This window comes from Phalacrocorax aristotelis, chromosome 16, assembly GCF_949628215.1.
Source record: "Phalacrocorax aristotelis chromosome 16, bGulAri2.1, whole genome shotgun sequence".
Lineage (NCBI taxonomy): Eukaryota > Metazoa > Chordata > Aves > Suliformes > Phalacrocoracidae > Phalacrocorax > Phalacrocorax aristotelis.
The window spans coordinates 5,080,438-5,094,848 of record NC_134291.1 but is presented as its reverse complement, the minus strand read 5'-3'; the positions used below and the strand labels follow the sequence as shown (position 1 = coordinate 5,094,848).

General features: G+C 45.9%; 1 long non-coding RNA gene across 1 annotated transcript in view; it reads right to left on the bottom strand.

Annotated features, from left to right (window-relative positions):
• The window catches only part of LOC142065163 (uncharacterized), a 44,138-nt gene extending 31,732 nt beyond the window's left edge, over positions 1 to 12,406 (bottom strand). The window contains exon 1 of the long non-coding RNA XR_012663306.1: positions 12,093 to 12,406. This is a non-coding gene — a long non-coding RNA (uncharacterized LOC142065163). The remainder of the gene's footprint in view (positions 1 to 12,092) is intronic.
• Positions 12,407 to 14,411: the final 2,005 nt, after the last annotated feature.

Genomic DNA, 14,411 nt, shown 5'->3' with positions numbered 1-14,411 from the left:
CCAGCTACACTGTTTAATAAAGCCCAGCCATAGCCATGCTTTCACCCCTGTGCATACAGTGGGGTGAGATAACTTCATTAAAAAAAAAAAAAAAAAGCCCAGTAACTCACACTGACGTTATTTTTGATAAGTTTTCCAAAGGACCAGATTTTGCTCAAGGAGTACACCAAACATGACAGTGTATGCAGAAATACTATTTCACAAGTGTCTTTAAAACAGATGCTATCGTACTCATGCCACCTCTGGGAGTTTGGCATTACCTCTGCCTGGTTTGATCTTCTCCCAGAAGCCCTTCCCAAGTGATTCACTCTCTCAAAATACTTTGCTCAAAAGTCTCGATCACAGCGAGTCCCACATGGCCTCAGATGAAGGATGATCTCTCATCTGATCTCTCTGCAGAGCCTTCTTAGCAGGATCCTGATATCACAGCCAGGGATTCTACACAACCCTGTAATACATGTATCGCCAAGCCATAAACCACAACAAATGTTACACGTATGACTTGAGCCAGGCAAAACTGCCACTTAATTCCAAAGCACATGCTCCCTCCAGAAACTACATCTATTTCAGTCCCAGTTGGGCATACCAAAGTCACGGCTACGCAGTGCATTGCAGCATCCCCCCAAACTGTGCTGCTTTGGAGAAAGGTGCAAAAAGAGTTGTTGTTTACTGGCTGATTCAGTTTTAATAGGCAGGATTGTGGTGACCAGCATGAAGAGGTGATAAGGGTTGCAGGCTTTGCTGGATACTGGAGAGCACCTCTCCCCTGGAAAGGCACCACTGAAGCAGCTTCATCTGATTAAAGATTTTTTGCAATGTGATCCTAAACCCACAATACTTCATCTCAAGGCTTCCTGCTGCACAACCGAATTTCCACAAAGCTCCAGCTAACTGGGCTGCAAACAAGCTATTCGGGAATTCCAGATATATCCTTTTTTTTTTTTCTTTGTTTAGCTTTCACTTTTATCCCATTGTCAATATAGCAAAACCTCAGTACACAGATTTATCAGGCTTCCTGCAGTACCTACTGATGTTTGTTTAAAGCACCTCATCTAGCAGATCTAGCATCAGTATAAGGAGCTAACAGCAGTCATGGAGAACACAGCTAAAGCCACTCTTGCTCCACTTTGCTCATTATACAGTGAGTATGAGAAATCCAAGGTGGGGGAACCAGCTCATTTTATCATTCCACTGGCAACAGCAGAGGTTCACAGTATTGCAGTCACTCCTCTTGCAGCTCAGGAGGCAGAAGTAGTATTTCCACAGGACACATCAATTTTAAAATAGTAGCATGCTTCCAAATCAATAGGCTTCAGGGAGGAGCTTCCACCTCTGCTGAACACTACCACCACCCTGCTTCCCCAAAGGCTCTGCTCTCCAGCAAGGGCAATGGAGGCTCACAGGCCTCGCCTCTGTCTCCAACATCCTCTTTCCTGCAAAGGACTGGTCAAAGAAGCCTTCCAGCTCCTTCATGTACAGTTTGCCTCATGCTTCTTATTCTCCTTGTCCCCCTCCAGTGACTTGCAGAGATGCCAGTAGGATAGACCAGGTGGGCGTGAGAGAGTGTGACTTTCACCACACAGAAAATCCCAGAATGACTTCCAAACACCATGGTCCTAAAATGCAGAGCACCTGCCTGATATGACAGTTTTGAGGGGTTATCTTTGAACCAGAAGGCTTTGGGCTTGGTAGAGCATCACTCATCATGGTTCAGGAGGAATACACCCATGAGCCCACACTCAATGAAGAGCACGCCGACATTTGTGAAAATGCAGCCTATGACAGTTAGGGGTCTCAGTCCACATCATCCCAGTGCTCAAATACGATGAGTCTCCCTCCGGCTCTACAACTCAGCCCTGATCCAAGATTTCTTCCCAATGCACAAGCCCACCACAGGCAGCCAGTCAAAAGCAGAGCCAAAAATGCTGCTGAAGTGCATCCAGCCCCACATACTTTGGTCACCGACTGCGATGGTGAAGCCTCTCCAACCGAGCAATAGCGCTGCTCGCACGTTTAAACGCCATAGAAAACTGATATGAAAAATATCCTGGCATCACCCAAATCTATGATATCCAAAAGAAACAAGACTCTACGTGCTTTCCAAGGAAAACAGGAAGTGAAATTAGAAGCAGCCGTTAGAGGAAACATGAATTGCGCTGTCCTAACCAGCTTTGGGTTTACTCTGTGCCTCCCCAGCCTGAGTCATCACACTTTGAACTGGATAATTCCCTTTTTGGTGGTTAGATTATCACTGGGGAGAAAACAGTTTGACTTGTTTGTGTGTTTGTTTTGTTGCCTTGCTGTGCTTTCTAAAGGTTTTCGCGTTGGCTTTAAAGGCAAACAGTTCCCAGGTTGGGCTGAATGGGATTCTGTATTTGCTGCTTTGGTTTTTAAAACTTGAGCCATTTTCCTCACTTCCCCTGTTCCCCTCAAAGACTGACATTTTGGCAGTCGCCGGTAGAAAATCCACAGTTTGAGAGCAGAGATGTAACATAAAGCTAATGCTTGTCTCAATAAAACAGCTGTCTGGCTCAGCCAGAGAAGATGCCACTCATTTCTGCGGTAGCACTGCTGGCGGCTGGGACCGCAGAGCCTTTCCAGCAAAGCTCACAGTGAGCATCTCCAGCTTGCAACAGAGCTGGGCTTGACTGTGAGGGTCCTATCTGGGGGCTTCAGAGAGGTTTCTTGACCTTGGCAGTCTCCCCCAGTATTTATTGCAGCCTCTGCTCCCTTTCATCAGCAAAATACAGAATAACGTGCTTCTTGACAATTGTAACTCCCAGCCCCATTACGAGGATAGCGTCTGTTAAGCACTTATTAAATGACGTCCCTGAGGACTACACTCAAGACCTTAGTACGCTACTTGGCTTCTGGAGAAGCAGTACAGCTTCAATGTACTAAAACCACCTCGGTGTCATTTGTCAGCTTAGCACAAACACCATCAGCTTCAAGAGTCTTCTCCTCCCTCTTCTCCCTGGGAAGATGCCCTCCCCACAGGGCAGCTCGAGGCAACTTCTCACACAGCCCAGACTCCCACTGGCTGCACAGAGGGCACCGGCAGATGAGTTTTTTTTTTTAAAAAACTACTTCTTTTTGCCCTAGGTCAATGAAGGAAGTAGTGGCAGAATCAGATTTAAAATTCTCATCTGTTAACAAAGAAATTTCAACTTCATTACAGAAGCCTGGAGACCTTTCAGAGAAGAACGCCACAGAAGCAGAGATGATCAGTGGTGTTTTGTTTTACATTACTAAGGTAAATATATCCTATTGTATGAGTAGTCCTGATGTTGGACTTTTGCTGAGGGTTTTGGGGAAAACATAGCCTCAGGCTGCATGCTCCAAAATACCACAATTCTTTTGTTGAAACTTTTCCAGCCTCAGGTATTTTTGAGCATAACATTATTATCAAATTATGCAGTCTGACCTCGAACAAGCGCAAGGGAATATTCCTGATTTATGGAGGTAAGCTAAAGGGGAGGAAAGATGACAAGGGAAGGAGAGACTGTTCCACATGAGAAAGTGCTGCCGCTTTCCCTGTTTTGAGAGGCCTTTGACAACCACCTAGGCAGATGAAAAAAAGAAATAGGTTGTGTCACCATCTCTGAACGATGCCTAAGCGTGGGTGGGCACGGGGCAGGGAGACGTTCCCTGCTACAAGCATTGCTTTTTTTAAAGCATATGGAAAAAGGAAAGCCATTGTCAATAATACTGTCCCTATGCGATGTGCCAGAAGGAAGACTTGTCCTGTGGGACACTGGAGTTTGGCAGATTGACTTTGCCTTCCCCTAACCCCCCTAGGCAGGCCAACACAAAGACCTTCCGATCAGCGTTTGCAAGCAAAGAAGTTTTATGGTAACTGTCACCACAGCAGACCATGGGCCCTATATGGAGGCACCAGCCGTGACTGCTTTGAGCCAGGAAGGAACAGAGAAATCCACACTGCTGATCCCCAAATACAGCGCTTCAAAGTCATGGTGAATTCCTGATGAGTTGACCAAGAAGGCAGCCTTCATGCCTGCAAATAGCTGCTCTGCTGGGTGCAGTACACAAAAACACCAGTGAAAGAACATGCTGTTCTACGCCAAGGCAGGACAAGGTCCATACTAGGAGGAGGGACCTGCCAAAGCCCACCAGAGGAGATCAGGGCAATGCTGCTCTGAGACCCAAAGCCGTTAATGACATTTGGCTAACAGACAAGCTCAGTCGCAAGCAGACCCACAGTGCCTGGTGCAGAAGGGCAAGTTGGACCCCAGCTTGTTCCTCAGACACCCCATTACAGCCCCAAACTCTTCCACAGCAACAGGGTAAAAACAAGATGCACATGTAAATGGTGCAGAAGGGCAGGATGAGTTGACCAGGTTTCACCAGCAGACAGAGGAAGCAAGAAGTCAACATCGAAACTGGCACTGCAGGTATGATCAATTTGATTTAGAAGCTTCATTATAGGTTTGTGGCCTCATACTGGTTGTATATCCTTTACCAAAGAGGCTGGATTCAGAACATCCTTTGTCCTGCTGTACTGTCCCTCATCCCACCACCAAACAAAATTAATTTCTTCATTTCCTTGCTCTGGAAGCACCAAAAGCTGCTCACCACATCACCTCAGAAACCAGAGATCTGATTATCATTCAATCCCAAAGCCACAAAAAATAATGACACAACAGCCAGGGAGCAAAGCTGGTGGTGCTGGAAGAAGCACAGACCAGAGATGCAACATTAACCACACCATCATCTTGAGATGCAGGGGAGGCACCTGTGTTTGCAGTTCTTTGCACTGTAGCATCACCATCTCTGTACTCATGCAAAAGAAAAAAAAATATTCAGCACAAGTCACAAGAGGTCAAAATCACTGCTTTGCACTATGACTTTGTAAACATTAATCTGCAAACCTTCTGCAAGAAACAAGGTAATTACTACCTTAAAAAAAGATTTGAAGGACTACCCTCTATCAGATCACTTTAAAACAAAAATAAAATCACAACCTCAGTCCTTAGCGAGTAAGCATAAGCAAAGAGTCAGGACAACAGCAAACGCAGGCAATGCAGGCAGAACAACAATACTCGCTTCCCAGAACCTGTTCCCTTTTTCTGCTTGGTTCCAGTTCAACCATATCCAACCACAGGAGGAAAGACTTCTTCCAGCAGCCTTCCCCTGTTTCGGCCCTTTGAAACAGCCATCATCTTTCTCAAGGCCCATATCCTTTTTGTGCCATGCCTGCATCCAAACCAGTGCCTAAGCTTTCATAGCTGTAACCACAAAAAGAGTTACGGGCCGGCTCAGTCAATACACCAGCAGGGACAGGAACAATGTGAAGGACACAAATACAGGTGACAGATGTCCCAAAGTTACAAAAATCAAAATCACAGCAGATGAAGAGGTGACTGCAGCTGACAACTGCTCTGCCCATGTCTTGGTTTGCAATAGGAAATAGTTATCAGCAGCATGTTTCCTCTGCACCAAAGCTGAGGCTTTAGAAGGAACGGGTGAATCTGTGGAGACCAACTCCTTTTCTTAACCACAAAATGTTTGAAAGATTTGTTTCATGCAGAATTTGGAGGCTGGGGGTCGGGGGTGGGGAACCAAACCAAAACAAGAAGAGGTGAACTGGGTAGCAAATTATCAAAAGCACAACTGGCACAATACAACAGCCCTCTGAGAGGCAGGAGAACAAAACAAACACTTTAAGAGAGACCACAATGAATAGGAAGAGCATTCAAGAGATCAGGAAAAATGGGATGACCTGCTCAGAGGACAAAGTCATGAATCAAAGTATGACACATCCCATGCTCTCAGGATCGAGTACTTCCTACCTGATCACCGCACTTCATCAGGCCACCAGGGTTTCTATAAAAGGCAAGAATGCATTTAACCTCTACTCAAAACTTCAGCAGCTGCCCAGGTTGGTGACTCCAACATGAGTCATGGGCATGAAACCACCAAAAGATTTTACACACATACAAACAGAGCTTCACACACCTTCTTAGAAATACTTGTAATGGAGGAGGAACATTTTGAGCACCCTAAATCTCAAGTGGTCCTCAAAAATGTTCCAACAATTGCATTTGGTTTATATTGAACATAAGCATCTTCATCTTCTCCAGCTAAGTATAGTGTCCTTCATGATAAATGCAATTTACTTTCACATAAAAACTATTTTAATAAGTTGCACTCATTCTTATAATCATTATGACCACAGATAAAGATTGCTGTACTTCACAACAGAAGACCCAAAAGCCTTACAAATATTTTTTTGTATTTTTATTCCCCAGCAGACCTTTCCTTCAGGCATATAGAAACTCTAAAATAGTTCCCAGAATTTGAAAGTGATGCTTACACCACTCTGCCAATGAAGACCACGTATGGCTGACTTGAGATTTTTAAAACATATTCCTTGCTGGCTCCCCAGTAAGGTGTTTAAGCTTTCCTCTGTCTCTGTATCAGCTCACAGATGAAGCCTGAAGGACCGGCTCCAACTAGACCTGTAGCCTTTGCATAGGTAATTTAAAGGAGCTGTATCCCTTCCAATATGACTTGTGCAGGGCCATGCATGAAAAATTTAATAGACCTAGGAGCTGAACACAGACCTCCCAAGCCTCAGCTTGGTGCCTCACCCACAATGTCAACTTCTCACTCTCTCTGTGGACACAGTAAGAAAAGTCTTCATAAAAATAATAAAAAGGTATAGTAGTAATAAAAAGAGCACACACACCCTGAATGTGGAAAGCGGATCCCCGAGGGTACGGTTACAGATTGCTCCCTTGCCATTGTCAGCTCACTCTCCAACAACACCTATGAAATTTTCATCAGTCAAGTGCGGCGAGCGAGGAAAGCAAGCAGCCAACTCAATGTGAGTGATAGAACAAGCTTCAGCTTTATTTTTAAGTCGCAGTGCTTTTATATGCTCTTGTAAACAAGCTTCAATACTTGCTTAATACAGGTTGCGACACTTCCTTAACAAACAGTCTATTTTTGTACTTCGTGCCAAAATCCCTTGTTCTTGCTTATCGTTTGCTCTCAAGGCCGAGATACCCCTCGCCTTTCTTGTTTATCGTTTGCTCTCAAGGCCGAGATACCCCTCGCCTTTCTTCCTCCTCCTGGTGACTTGCAGATTCTCTGTAATTTCCCATCAGCGGGCCTGATCTCTGTAATTTTCCATCAGCGGGTCTGACGCCGGGTCTGTAGTCAAGCTAATTCCACCGCATGCCCATAGTCCTCCAGCCCGCTTTCTATCTCAAACAACTTATCATGTTGATTCAAGCCTATAGTTTCCCACATTTCCCCCTTTTTCTTTTGTTCCTTGAGAAAGGAACACAGCATTCATACTTCTTTCCATCATTCGTCGCATACATTGCGATATACAAGGAACACACATTAATACAATGATAAACAGTATAAATATCATTAGTCCCATCTGCAAAATACTCTTGATCCAATTGCCAATGCCCCATCCATTAAACAAGCTGTTAAACCAATGCCATGGATCATCCTTCCTAAGTTCTGAGACCCTCCTCCTTAAGGTCTCAATACTTGCATGTATTGATTCCAAATGATCTGATAGATTCATGCAACACATCCCTTCAAATTCAGCACACCCATGTCCTTGGGCTAAAAGCAAAAAATCTATGGCTGCGCGGTTTTGCAACGTAGCGTGTCTTACAGAGCCTACATCTAGTAATAAGTCAGATAATGCCTCTGATGTGGCATTTGTTTGCTTAGCTAGCCAACACCCTAGCTTGTTTAATGTCTTGAGGCTTTGAGCAACACCAACTCCAGGAGCCAAGAAGGAAGCAGCTATGATCTTTGTTGGATTCCAAAATTCAGCTGTGGAGTCACAGTTGTCCTCAAACTTATGAGTGCTCCTTTTGCTTCTCATCTTTCTATGATGTTGATAAATCATTGAAGTGTTAGGGGTAAGAAGCGTTAGGCGACCTATAGAGCAAGGCCCTCCCTTTATATGTGACGGGATGCCAGGCCAAGCCCGATCTCAACAAATTAAAAACAAACCTGCAGGTAGCGCAATAGGCATATTGCTAGAGCGTGATATATTTGCAGAGGTATAGTTACACCAAGCAGTGGCATTTTTATATACACTTAGGGTGGCATTCACAGGCCAAGAAAGAGACTGCTTTCATCCCGTATAATTAAAGTATGAACAAGCATCCATTGACAAAGAACCCAATAGCTCAAGCTCTTGTGGCTCAAGATTAGGTTGAGGGCGATGGACTGCCCAACCGTCCCAATTATTCACACAATTCTGGGGAGTATCACAAAGGCTTCCTAAGTGTGGTGTATTTTGTGGTATCACTAGCGTCCAATTATCAACCGGCACTCCAACCAAACAGGTGGAGAAGGGATTTCCTGGTGATGACAATGATAGGCAGATGGAATCTTGGCCTGTTAGATTTGCCAGGGTAACCCATACATTCTGTTTGGGCTGGGGCGGTATGTATATGCCCTCGGTGATTCTTATCACGATACTTACGATGACTAATGGGAGTACTCTCGTGTACATTTTTTCTTTGTCTTTTCCCAGTGCTTCGGTGGTACCTCCCATATTTCAGGTACCTGGTTCTTTACAGCACATTCTTGGCGCAGCACTAGCAAAGGAGCACTATTGATTTGTCTGATCCAGTCAAGGGTGTGCAATTCATACCGTCTAGAACCCTCTACTTCGTGGCCTGTGATGATTAAAACCTTATGTGTCTGTAATTGGTGATAGTAGCAACTGTCACACCACCTCCTAGCTTGATGGGTTTTTACCCACCCGCGCTGTTGACAGCTATGACACTCTCTTAGTACCCAGGGTCGGCACTTATTGCATTGGGGACATTCTATCCGTATCCTGGCTACCTCTACCGGTGTAGTCATACGTCTTCACCATCTCCTGTCACTTCGCAGATTTCGTTCTTCTGTTCACTAGGCATAGCCTTTACCCATTTACTGGGTATCCACCTTGGACTTGAGAGTCACTGATGTGCCACCCGAGGTATTTCCATACTGGTGAACGTTGAACCTTCTCTGCTGCTATTACTAGGTCGTGTAGCTGGAGCTGTTGCTGTAAATATAATTCTTGCTGTGCTGAGAAAGGTTGTTCTTGCGCAAACAAGATGTCATCCATGTAATGGTAAATTATAGTGTCCGGCCATTGCTGCCTCACGTCTTTTAATGCAGCATCTACGAAGAGTTGACACAGAGTAGGGCTACTCTTCATGCCTTGTGGCAATACTGTCCATTTGAAGCGTAAGTCAGGACCCTCTCTGTTGATTGCTGGTAATGTAAATGCAAATCGCTGGGTATCCTGAGGATGCAGCTTTATAGTAAAAAAGCAATCCTTTAAGTCGATAATTAGTAAATGCCAACCAGTTGGTAACATGGCTGGATTTGGAAGGCCAGGCTGTAAAGCTCCCATCGCTTGCATTTGCTGATTTACTGCCCGTAGATCATGTAACAGCCTGTATTTCCCTGACTTTTTCTTGATAACAAAAATAGGGGTGTTCCAGGGGCTTGTCGAAGGTCGGAGATGTCCTTGATCTAATTGTTCTTTAATTAATATGTGGGCTTGTTGTAGACTTTCCTGTTTGAGCGGCCACTGCCCGACCCATACTGGCTCTTCTCTGAGCCATGTCAGTGGGATTGGGAAAGTCCATGCGGCAGTGACCGCACACAAAAAGGGGCGCCAGTTGATGCAGGGGAGTCAGTGGTAAGTATCACGCCCAATTGATTCAGCACATCTCACCCAATCAAAGCATGGACTCCTGCTGGCAACGGCATGACTGTGATGTATAAAGAGGCGACTCGGCCGTCGATAGTTATTTTAACTCGTTGTTGGCTGCGTTGAACTGGTGCTGTGCCTCCTACCCCTTCTACTCCGTCGACCGCATTCCTTAGTGGCCATTGAGGAGGCCACTGGTTTCGTGCGACAATGGTGATGTCAGCTCCTGTGTCTAGCAAGGCAGGAAGCCTTTGGCTCTCATTACCATGGGTAATCACTACACTGGCGAGGGGTCTTTCATTCAGAGACAGAGTCAGGAAAGCAAGCCCCCCAGTGGATCCAAAGCCTTCTGTTCCTCTAGCGCTGGTATCATCTGACACTAACGGCCGTGCCAGCTGTTGTATCGGTACAAGTTGTGCAAGTCTGCTGCCTTTTGGTATACATATAGGGGGAAAGGCAGTCTGTACCACGATACAAATTTCTCCTTCATAATCACAGTCTATAACTCCAGGCAGAACAAACAATCCTTGCAAGCCGCTTGATGACCATCCAAATAATAATGCTCCACAAGCTTGCCCATTGATTATCAATGGGCCCTTTATTCCTGTCCTGATCTTCTGTGGACGAGCGTCTATCAAAGTGACATCTGCTGTTGCCAAGTCCAAGCCGAGGCTCCCTCTGGTGGCGGGTTGCAAATTGGAAGCTGGCCGGAGTTGCTCGGCATGACTGGTGGCGTGGTGACGGAGTGCTGGTAAGTCACTGGAGCCACTATTGGTGTCTGCGCGCTGCGACCCCGGGCGCTCAGCTTCCCGTTTCCCGAGCGCCGGCAGGCAGCTGTATTGTGGCTTTGAGCTTGGCAGTGTTTGCACCATAAGTTAGCTTCGCTGCACTGTCTCTTCATGTGTCCTGCTTTTCCGCAGCGGAAGCATCTAAAATTAGCTGGCCCTCTTTGGTTACTGTTAGGGTTTTTGGCTGGACCCAATGGGGCGAGAGCGGCACAAACTTGTTGCTGAACCTGTACCATTCCTTGCCCAACTTCCCTCAACGCTTCAACTAACACAGCTTGAGGGCCGGTAGGCACTCGACTCATGCGTTCAAGCATCACCTCAATGCCTGCATCTAGGGGAAGTGTAATTAAAATACTTTTAGTAGCATGGTTGGAGTTTTCCATAACACATTGACGCAGCAATGGGCCCTTCATAAACTCAGGTAAGTCGGCACGATTTAACGCTTCTGTAACTCGATCTACAAATGTGGCAAAAGGCTCTTCCCTCCCTTGTTTAATCGACATGTAAGAAGGGGTGATTGGTGCTGTTTTGACACGCTGTAAGGCGTCCCTTGCTAGCCTCATTGATTCTCCTAATACATCAGGGCCTGTCTGCATTTGCATGTCTAGGGACGAGAAGGGTCCTGTTCCCATAAGTTGCTCTACTATTACTCCTGCTAGCGGATCGTTTTGCTGGCGCTGGGTGTTTGCCGATCTATCACATAGGGTGTGCCAGTGAGCCTGCCATAAAAGCTGCTGCGACTGTGTCAATATGAACTTCATAATGTTTTTAATATCCTCGGGACAAAGCAGCCCGCTTCCCCAAATGTAATTTAGCATCTGTCTGGTCGGTTCACTGTGTACACCTGACTCGCTGACAGTACTTCTCAGCTGGTTCAAGATTTTCCAATCAAGAGGATTATGGTGTGCTAATAAATTTTGATTGTTAGCAGGGTCCGGTTGATAGATGACAGGGAAAGCTTGAGCTAGCAAGTCGGCGGTCTCTAGGTCCCCATTTTGTAATGCCTCTAACCCGATTTTCCGCCAGTCAACTCGGCTGCGCACACTAGGCACAGAACGGTGACTAGACGGGGTGCTCGGCTTATTTTCCTCCACCGGAGAGACTACATCACATGAATTTTCAATATCTTCACCTCCCTTTCCCAAGCTTATTCCTTCTCCGCTAGTTTCTACAGATGTAGATCTACCAGGAGGGGGAGGAGGAGGAACAAGGGGTCCTCGAGGTACAGTAACTGGGATCCCCGAGAAGGGAGGCGAGGGATTGTCTAAGCCAATTCCAATCTTTCCAGCATTGGGGTCACAATTGTCTAGCCGATCAGAGGGGGCTGTTGCTAATCTTTTTTCAGTTTTATATTTTTTCATACAGTTAATCACTTCCCGCCAAGGTTTCATTAGCTTTTTCGCTGTCTCATCGTCATCTATCACCAAGTCCCACAAACAATCACCATAAGCTCTCCACTCCTCTACTTCAAAAATCGACTCCGGTTCTTTAAAAAACCCTTTCGCTTTGCCCACTGCAACTAGCCCTGACAAGTCTTTTAACTGACTTACTCCCTGCTTTTCTAAAAAGCGCTTTAATAATTCAAAAGCTACCTCGACCTCCATCGCCCGATGTGAGGATAATCAGCGTTGTTCGTACGGCTCTTGCTCCCGGGTTAGCTTCAACTGCGGAAAGCGGATCCCCTCTTGAATTCCGAGGTTGGGTCCAGGCCGGAGGGTCGGAACGTATCAGGAATGATGCATAAATCGACTCCTCTTTTGCCCCCTGGCTGCCGTCTGCCAGTGCGTCTCCGTCTCTCGCTGCCGTATCAGAAATAGTCCTTTTCAGGTCCCTGTTCGGGCGCCAATTGCGGCGAGCGAGGAAAGCAAGCAGCCAACTCAATGTGAGTGATAGAGCAAGCTTCAGCTTTATTTTTAAGTCGCAGTGCTTTTATATGCTCTTGTAAACAAGCTTCAATACTTGCTTAATACAGGTTGCGACACTTCCTTAACAAACAGTCTATTTCTGTACTTCGTGCCAAAATCCCTTGTTCTTGCTTATCGTTTGCTCTCAAGGCCGAGATACCCCTCGCCTTTCTTGTTTATCGTTTGCTCTCAAGGCCAAGATACCCCTCGCCTTTCTTGTTTATCGTTTGCTCTCAAGGCCGAGATACCCCTCGCCTTTCTTCCTCCTCCTGGTGACTTGCAGATTCTCTGTAATTTTCCATCAGCGGGTCTGATGCCGGGTCTGTAGTCAAGCTAATTCCATCGCATACCCATAATCCTCCAGCCCGCTTTCTATCTCAAACAACTTATCATGGGACCCACATGTTGATTCAAGCCTATAGTTTCCCACAGTCAAGTAAACCTATTTTAGCAGATAGAAACATTGACACAACATTGTACGTGAAACCCTGATCCTGAAGCTTTATTTCATCACTGCACAGGGCAACACAAATTGCCTTCCATTGCAAGGGAGGAAAAAAAACCAGAACCCTGTGAAAAATTTCCTATTAAAAGATCCACTTTAAAACTCCTCCCACCTGTCTCCACCCTCCTCCCCAGTGCTGGATTATTTCACAGAAGAGACTGCAATAGAGGCAGGGTTAGAATAACAGAGATCCATTCATACCAGAAGCACTGAAATTGAGGTCAGGCAAGGTAGGACTGCTGGCTGCACTAAACCAAATTTGGCAGAGGCATTAATCAAGTCAGTCATTCTTCATCTCTACCTATTTAGGGATATCTCAGGATGCATTTCAGACCAGGACTAACAATGTTGTTTTAGCATCCAGCGTCACCGCTGAGGTAACTTCAAGCTGCCCAAGAGAAAGAGTTGCTTATCTGCGATGCAATCTGTATTCACACAGGAACTTAGAGAGGTTAAGTGCATCAGCTTCAGATGCCAGCTGCTTTAAGCAGGTAGGTAAGATCCAACAGAAACTGAGACACACGAATCCCCTGCCTGCAAGCACAGCACAGCCCATCCCCCAGCAGATGGAAGCGCAGGAGGCAGGACAGCCTTGCTCTTTCTCTACAGCCCCTGCATCCCCCAGCATTGCAACCTGCTCAGTCCCTCTGGCCAGCTCCAGCTGGCCCTTGCTCCTACCACAGCCACACATGCCTTTCCGTCGTGGAGGTACTTGGTGGGCAGGTGGGCAGAAGGCATTGCAAAGCATTACAAAAGTATAAAAATAAAGTAAGTCCTCCAAAACCTAGGAGAGTAATTTCAAAATCCCTCTTCATAATCCTTTGTTAGTCAAAGTCAGAGTCCTGGCCCATGGCACAACGTCCCAAGGGCAGCTGTAACACAAACAGTCCCATGGGGTCTTTTGCTTTTTTACACACACGTACCTTTGCCCAGCTGAATAAAAAAAGGTACCACAGCCTCTTCCCTGGGATGGCTATGTGCTGCTGCTGGGAGGTGCGAGGTTGGGTGATGATTTGAGGCTGGCACCAGAGCATCGCTGCATCTTGACACTCACAGGCATTAAGAGAAGCAGCCTGAGTCACATTTCTGGAGGTTGCTGACAACCAACACACAGTTGCATAGAAATGGGGAAATTAATATCTTAGTGCTTTCGGTCTGCTGCTTCAAATTCATCCTCTTCCAAAGTGAAACTGGCTATTACATGCTGGCAAGACTTTTAAAAACAGAGACAGATCTACCAAAGGGGAAAAAAAGAAAAGAAAAAAAAAATAGTCAGTGTAAATCCCGACCCTGGAAGAGTGGCAGAAATGAATAAAGAATTTGATTGAGCCACAGGCCTGATGAAAAGATCCACCAAGATAAAGGAAGGTTTTTCACTGCACTTTGAACCATTTGCTATAGCAAACTGAGACCTCTAGCCAGCCTTTCTGTCTGTTCTACTCTCTGCTTCTACCCTTTGAAGGAAAATCTCAAGCCTGTGTTTAATAACAGTATAGGAAAAA